At 45.7% G+C, this 24,776-nt stretch overlaps 1 pseudogene; it reads right to left on the bottom strand.

Annotated features, from left to right (window-relative positions):
• Window positions 1-24,776, bottom strand: part of LOC147092639 (NACHT, LRR and PYD domains-containing protein 3-like) — a 326,912-nt pseudogene that overhangs the window by 277,170 nt on the left and 24,966 nt on the right.

Genomic DNA, 24,776 nt, shown 5'->3' with positions numbered 1-24,776 from the left:
AATCTAGAACTAGGGGTCACTGTTTAAAAAATAAGAGGTCGCCCATTTAAGACAGATGAGGAGAATTTTTTTCTCAGATGTACCCGAGCCTTTGGAACTCTCTTCCTTAGAGGGCGGTGAAAGCAGAGTCTTTGAATATTTTTAAGGCAGCGGTAGATAGATTCTTGGTAAGCAAGGGGGTGAAACGATATCGGGGGTAGGCGGGAATGTGGAGTAATCGGATCACTCATGATCTTATTGAATGTCGGAACAGGCTCGAAGGGCCAAGTGGCCTACTCCTGCTCCTAATTCGTATGTTCGTATGTCAGAGGCCCAGACACGGCCCCAAGTCCCAGCCGCCCGGCCCCACAGCGCTGCTTCTGCAGGATATCCAGGGCTGAATGTTCCCCAATGGGGCACTGGGGAAATGCACAGTCAGGAAGGGCCCAGGGTGGGGCTCAGTCTGGGCTGTAGTGGGACACTGACAGTTGCAATCTGTATTCCTGGGTGTCTTTCCCAGGGAGGGGTCAGACCCTGTAACAAGTGTCCCTGTGTAGAGTGTGTGTCTCTCCCAGTGAGGAGTCAGACTCTGTAATAAGTGTCCCTGTGTACAGTGTGTCTCTCTCCCAGGGAGGAGTCAGACTCTAATAAGTGTCCCTGTGTACAGTGTGTGTCTCTCCCAGTGAGGAGTCAGACTCTAATAAGTGTCCCTGTGTACAGTGTGTGTCTCTCCCAGTGAGGAGTCAGACTCTAATAAGTGTCCCTGTGTACACTGTGTGTCTCTCCCAGTGAGGAGTCAGACTCTGTAACAAGTGTCCCTGTGTACAGTGTGTCTCTCTCCCAGGGAGGAGTCAGACTCTAATAAGTGTCCCTGTGTACAGTGTGTGTCTCTCCCAGTGAGGAGTCAGACTCTAATAAGTGTCCCTGTGTACAGTGTGTGTCTCTCCCAGTGAGGAGTCGGACTCTGTAACAAGTGTCCCTACAACCCTCTGAGATCTCTCCACTCCTCTGACCTGTTACACATCCTCTATTTTCATTGCTCCACATTGGCGCCATGACTTCAGCTACTAAGGCCCTCTATTATTCCCTCCCTAAAGCTCTTTGCAGCTTTACCTCACTCTCCTCCTCCTTTAAACGATTTTAAAACTTTCCTCTGTTACTGAGCTTTAGGCCATCTCTCCTAAAATCACTTTATGTGGCTCAGTGTCAAATTTTGTCTGATAATTGCCTTGTGACGTTTCATTACATTAAAGCTGCTATGTTATTGCAAGTTATTGTTGTTGTCCCTGTGTTGTGTTAAAAAAACTCTACCGCTTACTTCAGCTCACGCCTGGTCTCACTATTTTCATAAAAACTAGCTTCATTGTTTAAATTAATTAAATAAAGTTTCCTCATAGTACCTCCTGCCTTCTCCAAACGACACTGTAGACGTGACCTGTCGGTCTATTGAAGCGGGTGGGTCTTACTCAGGAGGCTGGACATACAATTTACACAAGATGGTGAGACTGAGTGTCAGCAAAAGAGCGCAGCTGGGACCCTAACAATGGTGCCCCAGAGGCAACGGGAAATGGCCGCCATGAACTTGTTGCAAAATGGCCAACATCACCCTGCAGCAAAATGGCCCCCATCAATCTGCAACAAATCATAGAATCATACAGCCCATTCGGTCCATCCTGCCTGTGCCAGCTCTTTGAAAGTGCGATCCAATTAGTCCCTCTCTCTGCCCATAGCCCTGCAAATTGTATCTTTACAAGTACATTCTGCCTCCACCACCCTTTCAGGCAGTGCATTCCAGATCAGAACAACTCGCTGCAGAAAAAATCCTCCTCATCTCTGCCCTGGTTCTTTTGCCAATTATTGTAAACTTGTGTCCTTTGGTTACCCACCCTCCTGCCCCGGAAATAGTTTCTCCCTATTAACGCTATCAAAACCCCTCCAGTGGCATCCATGTCCCCTCAAAGTTGTCGCATTGCTCCGAAGCACGAGCATTATTTTGAAATGTCCACTCATGGGTTCACGTGTCCAACTTTAATTTCCTCTCAGCCCCTGCTCATCACACAGTGAGTTAACATGCATTCGTCACATTGCAGGATGGGCTACTTTAACCCCAGGATTAAAACTCTTTAAAACACAAGGGCCACAATCGAACAGCAACTTTTTAACCCAAGGCAACAAAACCAGGACCCAGAGGAAATTGTATGAGGAGCTGTCCATCAGTCCCCTCTGGAGGAGGTCTCGGTCAGTCCACTCTGGAGGAGGTCTCGGTCAGTCCACTCTGGAGGAGGTCTCGGTCAGTCTCCACTAGAGGAGGACTCGGTCAGTCCCCTCTGGAGGAGGTCTCGGTCAGTCTCCTCTGAAGGAGGTCTCGGTCAGTCTCCTCTGAATGAGGTCTCGGTCAGTCTCCTCTGGAGGAGGTCTTGGTCAGTCTCCTCTGGAGGAGGTCTCGGTCAGTCTCCTCTGGAGGAGGTCTTGGTCAGTCTCCTCTGGAGGAGGTCTCAGTTAGTCTCCTCTGGAGGAGGTCTCAGTCAATCCTCTCTGGAGGAGGTCTCGGTCAGTCCCCTCTGGAGGAGGTCTCGGTCAATCTGGTGGGGTGAAAGGTGAGGGCAAGAGGAACCCTATCGTGGTTCTGGGAGGGAGGGGAATAGATGAGAGCAGAAGGGCAGGAAATAGAACTGACACGGTCAAGCGGCGTGTCAACCACAGTAGAGGGGAATCCTTGCTTGAGAAAAAAGGAAGACATGTCAAAAGCACTATTAAGGAAGGTGGCATCATCAGAGCAGATGCGGCGGAGATGGAGAAACTGGGAGAATGAAATAGAGTCCTTACAGGAGGAGGGGTGGGTGGAAGTGTAGTCCAGGTAGCTGTGGGAGTCAGTGGGCTTGTAGTGAATGTTTGTCAATAGTCTAGCCCCAGAGATGGAGACTGAGAAGCCGAGGAAGGGAAGGGAAGAGTCGGAGATGGTCCATGTGAAGGTGAGGGAAGGGTGGAAATTGGAAGCAAAGTGAATGAAATTTTGTTGTTCAGAGTGATAGCAAGAAACAGCACCGATAGACATAAACGTACTGCAAAAAACAGCTAAAGGAGGGGACCTGAGTAGGACTGGAACAAAGAATGTTCCATATGTCCCACAAAAAGGCAGGCATAGCTGGAACCCATGCGGGTTCCCATAGCAACACCTTTAATTTGGAGGAAGTGAGTGGAGTCAAAGGAGAAGTTGTTCAATGTGAGAACAAGTTCAGCCAGGTGGAGCAGGGTTGGTGGATGGGGACTGCTTGGTCCTCTGTTCAAGGTAGAAGCGAAGCGCCCTCAGGCCATCCTGGTGGGGGATGGAGGTGTAAAGGAATTGGGCGTCCATAGTGAAAAGGAGACGGTTGGGGCCAGGAAATTGGAAAATGTTAAAGTGGCGGAAGGCGTTGGAAGAGTCGAGGATGTAGGTGGGGAAAAACTGGACAAGGGGAGAAAAATAGAGTCGTGATAGGAAGAGATAAGGTCCATGGGGCAAGAACAGGCTGAAACGATGGATCTACCAGGGCAGTCCTATTTGTGGATCTTGGGAAGGAGGTAAAAGCGGGCTGTGCGGGTTTGGGGAAATATGAGGTTGGCGGCCGTGGAGGGAAGATCCTCAAAGGAGATGAAGTCAGTGATGGTCTGGGAAACGGTGGCTTGATGTTCGGTCGTGGGTTCATTGTCTAGTCGTAGGTAGGAGGAGGAGGTGTCGGAGAGTTGGCATTCAGCCTCCACTAGATAGAGGTCAGTACGCCAAAGAACAAAAGCACCACCCTTTTCAGCAGGGTTAATGACAATGTTGGGTTTGGATCTGAGAGAATGGAGTGCTGCAAGTTCAGAGGTAGTTAGGTTGGAGTGAGTGAAGGGTGCAGAGAAATTGAGATGGCCGATATCACGCTGGCAGTTTGCAATGAAAAGATCTACAGAGGTTAAGAGGGAGGGGTCCAGGTAGAACGAGAATTCTGAAAATGGGAGAAAGGTTCAGCTGTGTGGTGGCGAGAGTCCTGGCCAAAGAAGTGGGCACGGAGACAAAGGCGATGGGAAAGAGCTCAGCATCGTGCCAAGCTCGAAAGTCATTGAGATGGGGGCGTAAGGGGATGAAACTCAGGCCTTTGCTAAGGACTGATCGTTCAGGGTAAGAGAGGGGAAGGTCAGAGGGGATAGTGTAAACGTAGCAGGGGGTGAGATGGGAAGAAGGGATGGGGTCAGAGGAAAGTGAAGGGGAAGAATTTTCCAGAGTGGTGTTGGTGTCCAAGAGTTGTTGAAGCTGTCTCCAGGTGACATCACGAAGGTGCCAGGAGCCAATCACACAGCAGCCAGTAACAACGTCACAAAGCAGCCGGAGCTCCGCCCAGTCGAGGTGTCACAGGGTCACATGACCAAGCCCTGCTCCTGGCGTGCAGTCTCGCTGGAGATGAACACTTGTTGTACATTCAGTCCTGTCTCCGACCCCGTTCTCATGTACCGCAGAGTACCTTCACCACGCAGACTGCAGCGGTTCACCACCACCTTCTCAAGGGCCATTAGGGATGGGCAATAATGCTGGCCTTGCCAGCGATGCCCACAGCCCATGAACGGAACAATAATAGGCATGGAGAACAACTGAGCAAAATTGCCCCTTACGAATTCTCCCTCCCACCCTCCAAATATGAGGACCCAATGTTCAATGGCCCAAATGTCCACCTTTTGGTTTATACACCCTAAAGCTTCCCTCACATAATATCAGGCAGTTTGTCTCCTCCTGCCTTGGCAGTGAAAGGCAGTTTGTGGTAATGGTGCTTGGATGATGATGTAACAAACATATCGGTGTTCTAAAACCAGTCCATTCCCTGTAACAGGAAGGGGCGACAGAGCCATATTGAAGGGAGCATTGCGCTATTAATGGCTGGGGCAACTGGAGCCATAATTAGACTGGAAATCATGGGCAATGATACTTAGAGCTTCTTCTACATTGTCCCATCAAACACTCCCAGGTCAGGTACAGCACAGGTTAGATACAGTGTGAAGCATATTTAAACTGCCCATCAAACACTCTCAGGTCATGTACAGCACGGGGTAGATACTATGTGAAGCTCCCCCTACAAGCTCCCATCAAACATACCAAAGTTAGGTACAGGAATTGGTAATTACAGAGTAAAGGTCCCTCTACAAATTCCCATCATACACCCCCAGGGCAGGTATAGCACGGGTTAGAATCAGAGTAAAACTCCCTCAACACCGGCCCGTTAGATACAATGTAAATCTCACTGTATAGTCATTCATTAAGCCCAGTGAAGTCAGAAACAACATGTGGGTAATGCAGCATACAGCTCCTCTTACACTACCCAAGGATGCTCACCATCTCACGTGCAGCATTTTATGAATACAGGAGAGAAATCCCTGTAGATGTAAGCATCCCACACTCTCAAGTGAGGTATGAGCGAGCTTTACATCCCATTGAATTCACAGGCAAATTATCGCATCAGCTGCCGAGTCTTTTCTCAGATGCTGTTTAACCAGGGCTGTAAACCTGTCTCCAAGTGACATTACAAATGAGCCAGGAGCCAATCACAGAGCAGCCAAGACAATTGTCACACAGCAGCTGGATGCCCTCCAACATGAGGTTGTACTTCTTGCAATTTAGTAAACTGTATTCGCTGCTCAGGGTGCGGTCTCCTCTACACTGCGGAGACCAAACGCAGATTGGGTGACCGCTTTGCGCAACACCTCCGTTCAATCCGTAAGGGTGACCCCGAGCTTCCGGTCGCCCATCACTTTAATTATCCTCCACTTCCACTCTGATCTCTCGGTCCTCTGCCTCTTACACTGTTTCAGTGAAGATCAATGTAAGCTCGAGGAATAGCACCTCATCTTTCGATTAGGCCCTTTACAGCCTTCGGGACCAACATCGAGTTCAACTTTTTCAGACTACAAGATCGGCCCCAATATTTATTTCTATCTCACATGGCAGCTGTTCATAATTCTGCCATTGCCATTTACACCGCATCTAGACTAATCTTTTAGTTATTTATCTTGTCCCATTACCATCTCCTTGACGTGCACAATCATCCCTTATATCTATTAATCTCTCCGGCCTTCCATCCTATCACAGACATTCCCTGTTGTTCTTTCCTCCCCTCCCCACTTTCCCTGCCCCTACACTTGCTTTAAATGCTGTTAATTCTCTAACTTTTTCCAGTTCTGACGAAGTGCCATCGACCTAATACGTTAACACTGCTTCTCTTTCTACAGGTGCTGCCTGACCTGCTGAGTGTTTCCAGCATTTTCTGCTTATATTTCAGATTTCCAACATCCGCAGTGTTTTGCTTTTGTATCAGAATAGTGGAAGAATCCGCTCCCCACATGAGGGAGGTAATTCGTGTGAGACCCTGGTAGCAGCCGAGCTTGCACTGCCTGGAGTCCCAAGTGTACGGGTGACCTGATCTAGATACAGGGCCTTTTAGAAACTCATTTAGAATCAACTTAACTGGACTTCGATACGAGATCACCATTGACTGTATAATAACGGATGATTCCAGTTCTATTGCTGCAGACTGCCTCAGTGATTTATTATTCAAGTGAAATTGCTGAATTCTGGGATTTGAAATACTTTCTGACCGTTGACATTGTGTTTATTTTTGAAAAGCTTATCAAAGTCGAGTGGAATCAGTTCAGTGGAGATACAAATAAAGATCTGAGATCGCTACCTGAATCCAGCCCCGGGCTGGCCGTGCTCGTCTGGTTCCAGATTGAAGGAGCGCGCCAGTGATGCGATTAGCATTGAGCGTACAAACTCTGTGCTTTGTATTGGGAGTTAGTGAGAGCTAGTCAGCGCTTGCACAATAAATTGATATAGGAAAGTTGTTAACTTTAATTTCACTGTAAAGTGACTCAGCGGGATGTAATACTTGTGTTCAAGGTGAGTGGACGAACTATCTACGGCCAAATTGGTTGTAAATACAGCAGAAATTTTGAATTTGTTTTGATAACGAGATGCATTGCAGTTAGTGTTTCACAGTATTCTCAGTACAATAGAAATGCTGCCTGGTGGAGTCCGTGTTCCATGTTTATGTGGAATGTGAAAGATTGCAGAACCTCTTCCATTATTTGATGGGGCTGCTCCTCGTTATTTGGCTGCAGTTCAGTCCTACTTTCCTGATCTTTGATCACCCGGTGCAGAGGGGAGCGGGCGGGTCGGGGGGACCTCCTCGTAAGACTGCTCCTGGGCCTGGCCAAAGTGGCCATTAACTGGTCCAGGCAGCGGGCGGTCGAGGGGGTCATTCGGCCCGACTGCCTGCCTCTTTTCCACGGCCACGTTCGCACCTGGGTGGCCCTGGAGATGGAGCACGCGGTGTCCACCAGCACGCTCGAGGCCTCCCGAGACCAGTGGATACTGCAAGGACCGGAGTGCATCATCACCCCCGGCAACAGCATTTTAACTTAAATTGTTAAGTTTCCTTTAATTTTTTTTTAAGTTACAGTTTATTTGTTTATTGTTTCCACCAAAAGACCTACAATAGAAATGCTGCCCTTGTATGATTCATTATTTGCACCAAATAGACACGGTCTCTAAACTGTCAGACAGCTTGTCCGACATCCAGTACTGCATGAACAGAAATTTCCTCTAACTAAATATTGGGAAAACCGAAGCCGTTTAAAACCTTCTAATTAAACTGGTTCTTGGACTTATTTCACAGATCAGCATTTGTTTATTTTTCATCAAACTCACAATTTAATAGTCCCTATCTTTACAACTTCTTGTGTTGATGCTCACTAAAGGACTAACAAGGTTTTATACCTCCTACAAGTAATGTGGCTGAACTTCAGAAAGAGATTCCCAGCCATATATTCAATGTTAATTTTCAGGATTAAAATATATAATTTATAGAGGTAATAGGAACAACTCTTTTCCTTCTTTATAGATGCGTTATTTTGTTTGTTACGTTGTTAATTTTTGAGTTGAAAGGACAGAATTGGTCTCTGAAATCTCTCAGATGTTCACGTTATTTAACATTCTTATTCAACTTCCTGAGTAATTCAAATGAAACTCGGTCGACGGAAAAAAGTATCCTCCACCTACACCTGCAGAATGTAGTTCTGCTATTAATAAATCAGCCTCAATCCGTCTAACCGTCTGTGTGCTGGGTTCCTTGTTATAAAAAGCTTTATTCATCACACACAAATCTCTCAGGATGAACGAGATTATTGTCCTCTCTATCTGCATCAAATCAATTCAAACAGATCTGCCGTCAGCTACTTTTAAGCGAATAGTTTGTTTGTCACATTTTCTCCACAAATATTCATGAACCTTTTTTATTGGAAGAGACAGATATTTTCTGATTGCTTTTTTCCCCTAAAATTGCTTTGTAGCATTGGTAAGAAAACATGTAAGGGCGGATTAATAAATTCCTAATCAAAATTGACTGAAAAGGTTGTAAACGGCGCTATCCCATGTTTGTTTTGTTTAGGGGGGAATGTAAAGTGATGATTTTTCCACTGCAGGTCTTCTTTTACAATGGCGGGGATCGGTTCGGCTTTGCTCAGAGTGGCCGGGGATCATTGAATTCGGCGAAGAGAGTCTGGGACCAATTGATTCTGTCACTGAATTTACATCATTCGAGGCCCCATTCAGACTCCAGGAGCTGTGCGCAAATGTCCTGAATTTCTGGGACTTACCCGTTGCGCATAATGATTTGTCGAGAATTTTTTCTCTCTTTAAAGAGCCGGAAAAGAATCCCTCAGCAGCTTGCATGGTCTGTGGGATCTACAGCCCGAACCTCTGCAAGGATCCAGTGCCCCATCGCACGGGAGCAGTCACAACCACCGAGGCCTAACTCATAGTTTTACTCCTATGCCCTTAACCCTATATGTTTAATTCTATAAAGAGTAAGTTCAGAAATCAACTTATTTTTAAACAGTAGTATCTCTCTATTTGGATTTCCAGCTCCTACTCACTCCCCTAGTTTACCGGGAATTCAATGATCAGGTGTCTCTTCGTTTCTTTGCGATGGTTGTTATTTTCACCATTCTGTGATCCCCTGGTCTGCAGCAGCGGTCGCGGTATGTGGTTATAATGGAATGGACAGAGATTGGAAAGACTGTAATTCTATATCTGCCCTTCTGTCTGTTTCCTCTGACCTGCACAGCTGTAAGAGCGGGACGCATTTCCACTTCCAGGAGCACAGCCATTGGTCACTCTTAACCTCCTGGCCATAATTCCTCACAGATGATTCATCAAGTTCCCTCCAAAGTCTCCAGGGCTCTGGCATTATAATGTGGTACAAAACACACTACAATGCCTCGTGTTTAACTCATCTGTGCCCTTAATGTGAATCATTACAAGCCAGAATGGAGGGCAGTTACACCCTGATCTACACGGCTGCGATTGCTCCTGGGTGCTGTTTTCTCAACAGACCTGTTTTTGTCTATTCAGCAATGTTCCCTCACCAGTCTGAAGTTGCATTCCCGAGGGACTTTGGCTTGGTATGGCTGCATTAGAGAAGGAGGGAGCCTGTCAGGTAAAGATGATAGAGAGATGGAGGAAAGGGAGAGTGGGACAGACGGATAGAATATCAGTGTCATTGAGAGAGCTGGTAGATCGGGAAAAGGGAACAAAAAAATCCAAAAGAGTGAAATAGATAGAGAGGGAGAAGTAGGCAGAGTGATTGAGGAAGGAGGTGACAGGAGAGAGGGAAGTCGACAGAGAGAGAAATGGTAATATCCAGAATTTTCTCCGACCCCATTTTGGCTTTCTAGAAATTACAGACTGTTTCTTTCGTGGCATCAGTGCGGCTCAAAGTGCTCAGTTAGGAAAGTATCCCTTATCCCTTCTTAACCACCTTATCTACCTGTCCTGCTCCATTCCGGGATCTGGGGACATGCACTCCAGGTCCCTCTTTTCCTTTAAATAAGGAGCATAATGGGGGTGTGTGGGATTGCATCTCACCATAGAACCAGCCACACACTATCTCTTTCGATTTCCATTTTTGGCAGATAACCAACGAGAAACTATTTCTAGCACTTGCTCCAGCACGATGCTGATGCCGTTGGCAGACTGCATAATTTGAGATGTCCAGCTGTGACCTCACATCACTGGGCGAACTGACCCCTGGGTCTGTACCTGTGCACCTGCAGTTCCGCTTTTCCTAACCTGCCACTTACTGTCACTATGCACTGGTTTAGTTCCGAGCACTGAAACTGGGATCTTCCCCGAGATCACATGCTGTCACTGAGCTGTTGGTGTACATTGTACCCACAATCTTATTCATATCTTGACATCTGTAGCACGGCTCATTCATACAGATGGCTTGAGATTTAATTCCATACCCGTGTTAGCTGTGGCTCAGTGGCAACACAATCACTTCTGAACGTTGTGTTATAACCCCTGTTAGACGCTGGTATTCATTGTCCCAAGCGATATATGTCAAGGGAGCAGATTAACCTTTAACCCTTTCACCTTACCTCCTCACTGAGGAACCGTCTGTGTTTTACCTCCCAGCCTATGTCTAGAAGTGAATGATGCCTAAAGTTGCTCGCTGAACTGTCTTTATCTCCCAGTTCCGATTGAATATGAGTTCACCACACCGACCCTCAATAGGATCCCACAAGCAGCTGAGTGAATTTATTAACGCTTTCTTGCCAATTTTTCAAAGAAGTCAGACAGTAAATCGTCAACTGATAATCGTTTATTGACTTCAAAATCATAACCATCATAAATTAAGCATTGAGTATACCAACAATTAGTAAATAAAAAAGATGTAGACGGGTCGCCTAGCAGTTTTAATAACACAGAATTAATAGGCAGACAATTAATAGAATGAATAAGATATATATTACAATCAGCTCCGTGCATCTTCATAATTCAGCATTAGCTGGGTCGCTGATTATCAAATTATAGTTGACATCAGTGTCTGAGATGACTGCAGGTTAGGTAGATTACGTTCGGATTGACTATTTGAGGATCTGATGAATTAACAGCATTAGATCGCCAGACTGTGCAATAGATTGGGGGAGAAACAGACCTTGGGCGTTAGAGCAAAACAGCCGAAACTGATTCGGCAGCTCATTGTGCACTCGGCCCGATACTCTTTCCCATTGACTGTTGCTTTCACCGAATTGGCGGGTTATTGTGCACTCGGCCCGTTTCACTTTCTCATTGACTACCGTTTTCACCGATGAGATGTTAATCCAGGGCCTCCTGTGAATGTTCAAGTGGAACTAACAGATCCAACAGCACTGATGCAAGACATGGGGAGCGTGGACCTCTGTCCCTCAACTTGCTGCTCGAATGTGAAACTGGCGTCAGAAATCGATAGCCTCACAGAAAAAGTTCAATATCCATTTCAATGATCCGAAACACCAGTTTTACTTCAGATTGGTAAATCTTTCCCATCCATTCTCGAGCTGTGGGTGTCCCTGGTAAGGCCCCATTAATTACCCACTCAAATTGCCCTGAGAAGGTGTTGGTGGGCAGTCTTGCTGAACCGTTAACCTAGCTGTTTGCTACAATTGAGTGTCTCACTGGGGCACTTCAAAGACAGGTAATATAACAGTCAGCCACATTGGTAAGGGACTGGGGTCATATTCAGGCCAGTGCAGGTAGGGGCGACAGGTTTCCTTCCCAAAAAAACATTGGTGAATTGCGTTCCAAATAAAAATCGGGGAAAATAATTGACACTGATTTTTTTTGAAATTCCACTTTCTTTTAAACTGATTTTAAATTATCAAACTGCCATCTGAACTCATGTTCTCTAGGTTGTGAGCACGGCCTCTGGATAACTACACCAGTAACATAACCGCCACACTACCCTACCCTGATAGTTGAAATCTACTCCATTGAATAGACATTTATATTTATCCCATTGCAATGTGTGGGCTATGAGGGCTAATTTGTTGCTGGATTTACCTACATTACAAAAGTGGCAATACCTCAAAAGTACATGAATTGTGTTATGAGATGCAAGTTTTTTCCTCCTCCGTTTACCTGTTCCTCCCACTATATATGTATTATCCCCTAATTAATTTATGATATTAATTTGACATTTCTGACTTGTGATATTTTCATTAAACCATAGAGTCAGGTCCCTCGGCCCCTCGATCTATCAGTCTGTGCCCCAAGCAATATCGAACACAGGGTCATTATCGTGTGTGTGTTTGCCCATTTAATCAGGCCATTACCAATTATAATGGATTATTGGTTCAAATCACTAGATCTTTGATGTCTAATGAATAAAGATGAATTTCGCTATTTATTATACCTGAGTGGGGAGAGAACGGAACAAACTGCATCTGTTGGGGAAATGTAAAATAAAACAGAGAAAAATATAATGTACAGCAGGTCCATCAGTGCCTGGAAAATCGTTTCAATACAAAATAGTTACATCACAAGTAACATGACCCGTAACATCAACTTTCTCTCCGTTCAACGTCTGATGATCTTGCTCTGTATTTAGATCAGTGTCTGTTTTTAGGCCCAGAGTGGTTCAGATTGTGGGACTTTACATGGGCCCTGTCCATTTACTGCAGTGCAGATTCCACTGGCTCACTGAACGTTCACAACTTGTTACTCTTTGATGCTTGGGTAAATTTGCCACTTCAACTTCTTTATTTGGCACTCTGCAGTACCTATGTGTAATGCCAGCTGTTTAGAAATTCACCCTTCAATGTGCGATTTATAGGAATAGCAAGGGAACAGATTCTGCACAAATTACATTGTTTCAGCAATTGTTTCCTCATTTTGGGGAGCCAGAAAAACATTGATAATTTCAGTCCAATTCCACGGGTGCTCCAGCCACAGGAATCTCCCCAACAGGATAAACTTTCTGGGTGACTCCAGCCATTGGTCGCTATTGGATAGTTGGACCCATCCCACCTAAAAAGACACTGTTCCCATCCTCAACCCACACAGGTTCAATTCCCCGAAGGGCAACTGAGCGCTGGCACTGAGCGGGAAACCTGGGAAATGTTAACCTCAAACGCAGTAATACTGAGTGCAATTGTCAGTGTCCCACTTTGGCACAGACGGAGCCCAACCCTTGGCCCTTCCTGTCAGTGCATTTCCTCAGTGCCCCATTGGGGAACATTGAGCCCCGGATATCCTGCAGAAGCAGCGCTGTGGGGGCTGGGCGGCTGAGTCCCGTGACCCTGTGGCTGGGCCTCTGACCTCACAACGGGAGATGACGCTAGCTCAGCTCGAGCTGTAAACCCTTAATGGGCCGCTGAAAGGGGAGGGGCAGAAAATCGGCCAACAATGGTCACATAATGAGAGCAGTAATGTTTATAACTTAAAATGTTGATACTTCCACTGTCAGTCCAAGCCTGGATTCCCGCAACGCCTCCAGGTGTCTCTTTCCAGTTGAACTGAACTGATTCTCCCTCAACCTGAAAAAAATTAAAGATTACACAGGAAATGAACAGATTGAACAACAGTGTAAACAGCAGGAAGACTGGGATTAATATTTTAATAATAATTCCAGACAGATATTACCGATAAAAGTGACTGAATCCCATTCATATTATATTTATTATATTAAACATTTACACAAACACTCACGCGACCCGCTCCAGACTCCTGCAGTTTAGTATGAGGCGGCAGAGAGGGGACAGATTGGTCTGTGAAGGAGTTTGATCCCAGGTTCAGAACCGTCAGTGACCGGTTTGTACTGAGAGCGGAGGCGAGATCCTCGGCACAAGAATCTGTGAGACCGACACCCCATAGCCTGGGGATCGGAGATGAGAAACAACAGTAATTAGTGTAAATCCCTAGAGATTAATAATAGCACTATTACTGATACCAATAATAAAGTACAGTGTCAGATATCCAGATATTATAAACACAATCTCACACAGTCTGGTACTTACCACAGTTCCTGCAGATTACACTCCGGTTTCCCCAGAGACGCAGACAGAAGTTTTACTCCTGAATCTCGCAATTTGTTGTTACCCAGACACAGAACCGTCAGTGACCTGTTTGTACTGAGAGCGGAGGCGAGATTCTCGGTACACAAATCTGAGATCCCGACATCCCATAGACTGGCGATCAGCAAGAGAAATTACAGGACTCAGGGTAAATATCCAGTGTTTTTTAATAACACTATTATTGACACTAACAATAATGTTCAGTGTTTATTAATAACACTGCTACTGATACTAATAATAAAGTAGTGTTTATTAATAACACTGTTACTGAAACAAATAATAGTGTTCAGCATTTAATAATATCACTGTTACTGATACCATTGATACTGTTCAGTGTTTATTAATAACACTGTTACTGACACTAATAATAATGTACAGTGTTTGTTAAAAACACTGTTACTGACACTAATAATAAAGTTCCGCATTTATTAATAACGCTATTACTGATACTAATAATAATGTTCAGCGTTTATTAATAACGCTATTACTGATACTAATAATAATGTTCAGCGTTTATCAATATAACTGTTACTGATACTAATAATAATGGTGAGTGCTAATTAATAACACTATTACTATTACTAATAATATTGTTCAGTGTTTATTAATAACACTCTTTCTGACAGTAAAACTAGTGTTCAGAGTTTTTTAATAACACTATTACTGATACTGATAATAGTGATCAGAGTTTATTAATAACACTATTTCTGACAGTAATAATAGTGTTCAGTGTTTCTTAATAACACTATTTTTGACAGTAAAACTAGTGCTCAGAGTTTATTAATAACACTATTCCTGATACTGATAATATTATTCAGTCTATATTAATAACACTATTACTGATACAAATAATAATGTGCAGAGTTTATTAATAACAAAATTACCGATACTATTAATAATGTTCAGTGTCTATTAATAACAATTTTACTGATATTAATAATAAAGTTAAGAGTTTATTAATAAAACTATTACTGGCTCTAATGTTGATGTACAGAGACATCCAGTTATTATAAACACAATCTCACACAATCTGGTACTTACTCCAGTTCCTCTATTGTACAGTCCGGCATCCTCAGAGCTGCAGAAAGTAGTTTCACTCCTGAATCTCCCAGTTTATTGCCTCTCAGTCTAAACATAAGCAGACAGAGAGAAACAAATTCAATCAAACACCTGAACTGATACAATTTTTTCTCTCGGATATTTAAGGAAACACTGAAAATACTTTTCGCGATGAATAACCCGGTTTATTAAATAAAGTGTTGTCTGTGTGAAGCATTTAAATGTCCCTGAATGCAGGCTCATTCCTAATGATCAGAATTACCCTCCTGGAGCTCAGTGACTAGGCCCCGTCATGTTTGGGGAAACTTGTCTCATTTCTGCTGCTCTTAAATCCTGGATATTAAGATAAAGGGCGATTTTTCTGGAATCAAATGATAATGCGGTGATTTCCAATTCTTTATACACCATACATTTGATGAATCATTTCCTTTCCTACACCCGCTGACAGTCCGTTAACTGTCACTTGCCTCCACACATTGGGAAGAGTGTTGCATACTCCGACACATGGGCTGCTGCAGTTAGTCTCGGCCTACGTGAGTAACAGTGAGAAGAAACCTCTTCAATTGACATATCTCAGGCAGTGAGAAAAACAGGAGTAAATATGATTTATTGCCATTAAATTATCAGACTCTCAGTCATCTGTATTTGCTGATCTGATAGAGATTGTAAAATCCCTGCTTGTTTACAAGGATCAGTTCCAGATTCTCCAGACCTTAGGGAATTACTAACCAATCCTATTATTGGTCATATTTGTGTTGAATCTGATTCTATCTGGTTTTAACTGAACTGTTTGTTTCCCTTCATTACTAAGCAACAACACAATCCGTGACTGTTCTACTGTGGTGTATGTGCCTTTAAGAGCAATTATGGTGTATGTGCCTTTAAGAGCCCCAGGTGTGCATAATACCGGTAATTGCCACTTGGGCTATATAAGCCTGTGTATTGTGTATATCCTTTAGAAACCCCCCCCCAGACTTGCTTAGTAAATACCTATGAACCAACTCCTGTCTTCAGTGTCTTTATCTACACACGGACACTACAGTGGCGACGAAGTGGAAACGGACTTACCTGCAATTCGGCAGCACCTCAAGGACATCGATTCCTCCAGCGTCCAGAAGACTGAAGGAAGTAAGAGAAACTGTGGTTTCACCAGCTGGCCAGGCTGGTGACAGGTACTGCACTAATCCTTCCTGGGCGTCAGGCTGCTGCTCCAGCGGCGGGCTCTACAGCTGAGACAGGCAGCGAAATCGGAGGCAAGCAATAACGGACTGGGAGGGTGCACTCGAGAGATGGCTGGCGCGGCAAGCAGGTCAGCGTTTAGACCTCCGTCGGGAATGAGTCTCCTACAGTGAATAAACGGAAACCACAGTAAAACAGCGTTGTTATCGGTAGCAGCGGCGGGAAAGCGCGGGAAGCGCCATATCTTTGCTACAGAGAGAAAAAAAAAAGCGCGGGAAGCGCCATATCTTTTCTGAAATGCCTAAATCTGGTAATATTGAGGCTTTTGATGGCGAAATAGAAGATTGGACCACATACGTGGAAAGAGTAGAGGTTTATTGCACTGCAAATGGAATAACAGATGAAAAAAAAGCTTCAGTACTTCTGAATTTAATGGGCGCGAAGACATACGGGCTGTTACGAAATTTAATCACTCCAGCCAAACCAAAGGACAAGACTTTTAAAGAAATTGTTGAAACCCTGCAGGAGCATTTAAACCCAACACCGCTGCTGATAGCGGAACGATTCAAGTTCTTCAAGAGAAATCAACACAAGAATGAAAGTAACGCTGATTACCTAACCGAATTAAGAAAGCTATCAAAGTACTGCCAATTCGGAGCAGGACTATCGGATTATCTTCGAGACAAATTTGTTTGCGGTCTCTTAAGTGAAGGAACACAAAAAAGACTGCTTTCTGAAAAAGATTTAACATTGGACAAAGCTTTCAGTATGGCTGTATCATACGAAGCAGCAGCAAAAGGAGCTGCAGAGATACAACAAGAGACACAAGACTTCGGCACCCATAAAATGACACAGGAGTTCGGAAGATGTTATCGCTGTGGCAGATCCACCCATAACCAGAGGGACTGCTGGTTCAAGGGCAAAGCATGCAGGCAATGTGGTAAGATTGGACACATTGCACGGGTATGCCAATCTGGACAAAATAAATCCTCTGACAGAAAACAAAAAATCAATAAAGAAAAGTACAGGAAGGTACAAATGCTGACGGACAATAGCTCCGAAGACCAGAATAGCGATAGCGACTCTGGAAACAAGAGGCTAAGCTGTCTCAAATTACATAATGTACTTGCCAAAGAGGATTACCAAACCATTTGGGTTACCCTCACAATAGCAGGGTCCCCAGTTAAAATGGAGCTAGATACAGGATCAGATCTAACCGTAATAAATCGATGAGATTACGAGAGGCTATTTTCGCATATACCTCTAAAAGACACATCCATTAACTTAAAAACATATACGGGGCAGAAAGTCTACCCCAAAGGAAAAATAAGGGTGCCTGTGGTATACAACGGCAAAGAAATACAAAAGTTGTATTTATACATTCTACAAGATGGTGGTCCACCGTTGTTGGGACGTGAATGGATAAGGAAGATACGTTTAGACTGGCACTCCATTCAGGCACTGACGGTGACCAGTAAGGAAAAAAACAATGATGACATCATACCTGAACGATTAAAAGACATCTTGGCCAATGCCAAAGAAGTGTTTCAAGAGAAACTAGGAACCTTGAAGGGCATCACCGCCTCAATAAAAGTGGAAGATACAGCAATTCCAAAATTTTTAAAGGCAAGGCCGGTGCCTTACACAATACGTCCGGCAGTCGAGGCAGAGCTGAAGAATTTGGAAAAGGCAGGCGTATTATCCAAAATAGATTGGAGCGAATGGGCAACACCCATCATTCCAGTCATGAAAAAAACATTGAAAAATAACTCTGAGGAACAGAAAAAAATTCGCATCTGTGGGGACTTTAAGGTGACTGTAAACCCGGTCCTTCACATGGTACAGTATCCTCTTCCGAGGATTGAAGATATTTTCGCCTCACTATCTGGAGGGAAACGTTTCACAAAAATTGACTTGGCACAGGCATATCTACAGACGGAGGTTGAGGAGACCTCTAAAAAGTATCTCACAATAAACACACACAAAGGCCTGTACCAGTACAATCGACTGGTTTTTGGAATAGCATCAGCTCCAGCTAACTGGCAAAGAGCTATGGAGCAAGTCCTGCAAGGGATTCCGGGGACTCAATGCTACCTAGACGACATCCTTATAACAGGAGAAAACGACAACGAGCACCTTGCCAATTTGGAGCAGGTGCTCGCTAGGCTGAAAGAACGGGGCCTACGAGCAAATCTCCCCAAGTGTGAATTTTTCCAAAATCAGATATCATATTTTGGCCACATAATTAATAAGGAAGGGTTGCATAAGTCACCTGAAAAAATTGAAGCAGTTATAAAAGCCCCAGCACCTGAAAATGTTTCACAATTAAGGTCATTCCTGGGATTAATAAATAACTATCATAAATTTTTACCGAACTTATCAACTATTCTATACCCTCTCAATGATCTTCTACAGGCAGGAGTGATTTGGAAATGGAACGAAGACTGTAAACGTGCCTTCCATAAATGTAAAGACTTAATCACATCCGAGAAAATTTTGGCTCATTACAACCCATCACTACCAATCAGACTGGTGTGCGATGCATCCTCTTATGGCATAGGAGTGGTATTGTCCCATAGATTCCCTGATGGCTCGGAACGGCCGATAGCTTTTGCGTCATGCTCATTGAACTCAGCTGAGCGTAACTATGCCCAGATAGACAGGGAAGCGCTCAGCCTGCTATGGGGAGTGAAGAAATTCAACCATTACCTACACGGACAAAAATTTACCTTGCTGACTGACCATCAACCCCTCATCTCCATATTCAACCCTAAAAAAGGTGTCCCCATTATGACGGCACAAAGACTACAGAGGTGGTCCCTTTTTCTAGGGGCACACCAATACAACATTGAATACAAAGGGTCAAAACAGCATGGGAATGCTGACGGTTTATCACGCCTACCGTTGCCAATGATAGAAGAGGCACCTACAGTAGACCCAGTAGAGATATTCCACTCTACCATTGTGGAATATCTACCGGTGACAAATTCTGCCATTGAAAGGGAGACAAGAAATGACCCTACTCTCTCACGGGTCTACGATTTAACAGTGAAGGGATGGCCAGCACATGGCGAACCACTGTTGCCAGCATTCTCGCAAAGAAGAGAACAGCTGTCAGTGTGCCGAGGAACCTTGATGTGTGGATCCAGAGAGGTGATTCCACCCAAACTCCAGGATAAAGTGCTAAAGGAGCTTCACGAGGGGCATCTGGGTGGAGTGAATATGAAGAACCTAGCTCGGGCGTTTGTATGGTGGCCAGGTATCGATGGAGACATCGAAGACATGACCAAGAGCTGGCTAGGATGCCAGAAGGTCCAAAATGCTCCGCCACAGGCCCCTCTACATCCATGGGAGTGGCCCTCCTCTCCCTGGCAAAGGGTGCGCATCGACTTTGCTGGTCCATTTTTGGACTCAATGTTCTTAATCGCAGTTGATGCACACTCCAAGTGGCCGGAGGTAATAAAGATGTCCTCCACCACCACGGAAAAAACCATCACAGAATTAAGGACCATATTTGCCAGGAATGGGCTGCCGGAGCAGATATGTTCTGATAATGGACCGCAATTTGTGTCCGAAGAATTCAGAAAGATCTTAAAGAACAATGGTGTAAAGCACTACACGTCCGCCCCATACCATCCCGCCACCAATGGATTGACTGAAAGGTTTGTCCAGACCTTCAAGAAGGCCATCAAGGCCATGGGTAATGAAGACATAAAACTTCAGCACAAGGTGGATAACTTCTTATTTGCATATAGGAATGCAATGCATATGGTTACTAACCAAACTCCCGCCATGATGTTCTACAATAGAAACCTAAGATGCCAGCTGGATTTGGTCAAGCCCAACATCCGAAGGGACGTGGAGGACTGGCAGTTTCAGGGCATGAATGAAAGGCCAACTAGGGCCTTCCAGATAGGCCAACCGGATTTGGCCCGGGACTACCGTACCGAGAAATGGCAGCCTGGAACTATCTGCACACGATTCGGACCACTGATGTATACCGTGGACATTGGAGACAGCATAATAAGGCGCCATGCTGACCAAATCATCAAGTCGTCCGAAAAGGGACAACCTACACCACCGCTCTATACATCTAACGATGAAGTAGAGATACCCATATCTACCTCCGATCCGGTGATACTGGAGCCCGATGAACCCGACACTGGCATTCAAGCCGAATCAGCCTTGCCAGAAGAACCTACTACACCACCAGAAACTACTACACCCCCGAGGCGTTATTGGACCGAGTCAGGAAGCCTCCTGAGAGACTAACTTATAATTAACTAGCTGAAGTGCCCGGCGGTGCCGAGGCTTTTTCGAGGGCATGTTGTTGTTGGAAGAGAGAGAGAGAGAGCGACTGGGGGGAAGAGAGAGAGTGACTGGGGGGAAGAGAGAGAGCGACTGGGGGGGAAGAGAGGGAGGGGAGGGGTGGGGGGAAGAGAGGGAGGGGAGGGGAGGGGGCAGGGAGGGGAGGGGGAGGGGAAGGGAGGGAGGGGGAGGGCGGGAAAGGGAGGGCGGGGGGAGGGGAGGGGGGAAGGAAGGGAGGGAGGGATGGCAGGGGAGGGGAGGGAGGGGAAGGGAGGGCGGGGAGGGGAGGGCGGGGAAGGGTGGGCGTGGGGAGGGGGAGGGGGAGGAAGGGAAGGAGAGGGAAGGGAGGGTGGGGGGGAAGGGAGGGCGGGGGGGAAGGGCGGTGGAGGGGAGGGGTGATGGAGGGCGGGGGGGAGGGAGGGGAGGGAAGGCGGCGGGCGCCACCCCGAGGGTCGCGGCCCCCGAGGGTCGCGCCCCCCCCCCGGAGGTGAAGACCGCCGATTGCGCGCGCAGCAGGTGCTGAGACGCGGCGTCTCTCTCGGCCGGCGGGCCCGGTTGCCAGGGCAACCGTGACGCTGACCAAGTCAGAGAGAGAGACGCCGCGTCTCAGCTGCTCCTGCTGCGCGCGCGGTCCCCCCCCCCCCGAGGGTCGCGGCCCCCCCGAGAGTCGCGCCCCCCCCCCCCGTGGGTCGCGGCCGCCCCCCCCTCCCCCCGAGGTGAAGAGCGCCGATTGCGCCCGTTGCCAGGGTAACGCTGGACGCTCAGCAAGCCCCGGCAGAGAGAGACGTCTCAGCTCCTGCTGCGCGCGCACCCTAGCGGCGCTGGGCTGAGGCTCGGCCCTCCAGCCTTCGAGTTGGGCCGGGAGGTGCCTAGCTCGGGCGTGGGTGCGGAGGAGACGCCGAGGCTTCTAGCCCTACCTGGAAAAACGGGGAAAGGTAGGAAAATTAATGAGATTAGATAAGTTAATTACTTTCTAAATCATTTTTTTAAAAAACAATATGTGTTTTAAAAGCAACGTTTTTTTTTTAAGACGAAAGCGGGAAAAAGAAAGGAAAAGTTTGGAATCAAGATGGCGGCGACTCACCTCGGTTCAGAACGATAAAGCCCGGCCACACGTGCACCGATTGGCCCGGCGGCACACGCCAGCAACCCGGCGTACGATTGGTCGAGCTCGAGGTCACTCTGTCGCTAATGAGCGGATAATGAGATGCTAATGAGCGGAATGTTGAAGGTTTTTGGGATACCGCGGGCGCAATTTTAGCCCGGCCGAAACGTAAATACGCTTAAAACCGTCTCGGAAGTGTAAGCTTTCTTTGGAGGTAACGCGCGCGTAGGTACGCCCTGTAACTTTCGAGTGCATACCCGCAACGCACATGCGATGACAGACAGATAGACAGATAGACAGAAAGACAGAATGACAGAAGTACCGATTTATATATATAGATTAATAGAACAATGTATATTATTTTGCATATAACATGTAATTAATAATTACTTAAAATATGATGTACTAGTTAGCTAGAAGGGGAGGAATTGTGGTGTATGTGCCTTTAAGAGCAATTATGGTGTATGTGCCTTTAAGAGCCCCAGGTGTGCGTAATGCCGGTAATTGCCACTTGGGCTATATAAGCCTGTGTATTGTGTATATCCTTTAGAAACCCCCCCCAGACTTGCTTAGTAAATACCTATGAACCAACTCCTGTCTTCAGTGTCTTTATCTACACACGGACGCTACATCTACAATTGCCAAAACAGTTACAGTTACATAAACAGTTACCTCAACACCCGGCATTTGTACAGTACGGGTCCCAGCCACTGGAGACCTTCACACTCAATGTTGCAGTTCATTACATTGAGGTGTTTTATTGTATCACAGAGTCCAATCACATGAGACAGAACCACACAGTCAATCGGGGTCAACCTCAGTCCACTAAATCCAAGTGTTTCCACAGAACCCACTGTGTTCCGAGCCAGCACTTTATTCTGAGACTCAAACAGGTAGTGGAATGTGTTCAGGAGGTTCCTTTTACCAGTTTCACTCCCTGTGTCTCCAATCTGTCCTTCAACCTTCTCCTTCACCCAGTCAATCACTCGGCGGGTGCTTTGATGAAGAAATTGACCCAGAAACTCCTCCAGGGGCCGAGCTGACTGTGGAGAGGAGAGACCAGCAACAAAACGGAGAAATATCTCAAATCGCCCATCTTCCTTGCTGAGGGCCTCATGGAGGAGTTTCCAGATGTCCTCGGGAGCTGGAGTCAGGAATTGTGCGAGTGCGGCTACAAACACTTGGATGGTGATGTGTGGGAATGTGTACACCACGTTCTGGGCAGAATCATCTCTCTCCAAAAGTTCCATCATGAACCCAGACAGAAACTGGGAAGGTTGCAGATTGTACTTGACCAAATCTCCATTTCTAAAAACAATCTTCTTCTCAGAGAATCCTGTGAAGGCCATCTCCCCAATCTTCAGTAACACATCACGGGGGCTTTCAATCTCTCGACCGTGGTTTTTCAGAATGTTGTAAATATAGTAGGAATATAGTTGGGTGATGGTCTTGCGAACTTGCTGCTGATTCCTGTCTTTTTGTGTAAAGAAGGGACCCAGTGACAGACCGACGATCCAGCAGTAGGAAGGGTTGTAGCACATGGTGTACAGGATCTCGTTCTCCTCCACATGTTTGAAAACAGCTGCTGCCACCGTCTGATCATCAAAAAACTTGTTGAAATACTCCTTCCTTTCTTCACCAATAAATCCCAGGATTTCAGCCCAGACACTGATCTCAGCCTTTTCCAATAAATGTAAAGCAGTGGGGCGGCTGGTCACTTGCACTGAACATCCTGGGAGCAGCTTGTGCTGTATTTAACTGTACACAATGTCAGACACTTCACACCAGTCTTCGGGATCTGTGCACATGTGCTGAGGTTCTGTATTTCTCCGATTGTCAGCAAAATCGATGCTGTCCTTGAATTCATCCAAACCATCGAATATAAACAGCAATCCCTCTGGGTTCTTCCAGAGCTCTCCAACAATATTCCCAAAGTAAGGATACAGATCCAATATCAGATTCCTCAGGTTTATTCTACAGTTAATAGCGTTCAAATCTCGGAATTTAAAACTGAAAACAAATTGAAAATGTGTGTAAATTTTCCCCGTGGCCCAGTCATGTACAATCTTTTGTACCATTGTTGTTTTTCCAATCCCCGGGACTCCGCTCACAGCTCCTGACCTCCCAGAATTGGATTTTCTCTGGGAAAAACTGCTGTGGAACAATTGATCTGTTCGGATTTTTTCCAGTTCTCTCCGGAGATGTTTCTCTCTCCACTCTTCATGATCTCGGCCTCTTGCCAGGAGTTCATGTTCTACAAGTTTCTGATCTCGAACAGTAGAAATGACCGTTAGCTCAGCGTATCGATCAGCCAACTGGAAAACCTTAACCTTCTCCTTTATTAGGATAGTGTTCACTCTCAGTGTTTCAGATTGTTCCCGGAGTGTTTCCTTGTGTTTATGTTGAACATCTTCAATTAGAACAGAGAGAAAGTGGCTCTCAATGTTAGTTCTATTGACATAAAGCAACTTCTCAATACCATTTCACTATTCATTGAAATACTGCGAGATTTAATTCACAGCTTCAATAGATATCCGTGTAGAAATTAAACTCAGTTAATGGAAACCTCGCTTGAAAGTAAGCAATGGCCCAGAAAATTTTCTAATCCTCATTTGTCTCTAATATTTACTGAAGATGGAGATTTCAAAAAAGGTGATATTTTCTGTGATAGTTAATACTATCCAGCCTTACCCTGTACTACAATAATCATGGGTGACTTTAATCTACATATACACTGGCCAAACGAAATTTGCAATAATACTGTGCTGGCCTTCATTGCAAGAGGATTTGAGTACAGGGGCAAGGATATCTTACTGCAGTTGTGCAGGGCTTTGGTGAGACCACACCTGGAGTACTGTGTGCAATTTCGGTCTCCTTAACAAAGAAAGGATATACTTGCCATAGAGGGAGTGCAGCGAAGGTTCACCAGGCTGATTCCCGTGTTGGCAGGACTGTCATATGAGGAGAGATTGGGTCGACAGGGCCTCTATTCACTAGATTTTAGAAGAATGAGAGTTGATCTCATTGAAACGTATACAATTCTGAAACGGCTAGACAAACTGGATGCAGGGAGGATGCTTCCCCTTGCTGGGGGGTCTAGAACGAGTGGTCACAGTCTCAGGATACTTGGTCGGACATTTAGGACTGAGATTAGGAGAAATTTCTTCACTCAGAGTGCGGTGAACCTGTGGAATTCTCCAGCACAGATGTTTGTGGAGGCCAAGTCACTAAATATATTTAAAAA

Source organism: Somniosus microcephalus, unplaced genomic scaffold (assembly GCF_052327205.1).
Source record: "Somniosus microcephalus isolate GS21.2 unplaced genomic scaffold, FLI_Smic_1.0 unresolved_chr2, whole genome shotgun sequence".
Lineage (NCBI taxonomy): Eukaryota > Metazoa > Chordata > Chondrichthyes > Squaliformes > Somniosidae > Somniosus > Somniosus microcephalus.
The sequence above is the reverse complement of the archived record's forward strand: the minus strand, read 5'-3'. Positions and strand labels throughout refer to the sequence as shown.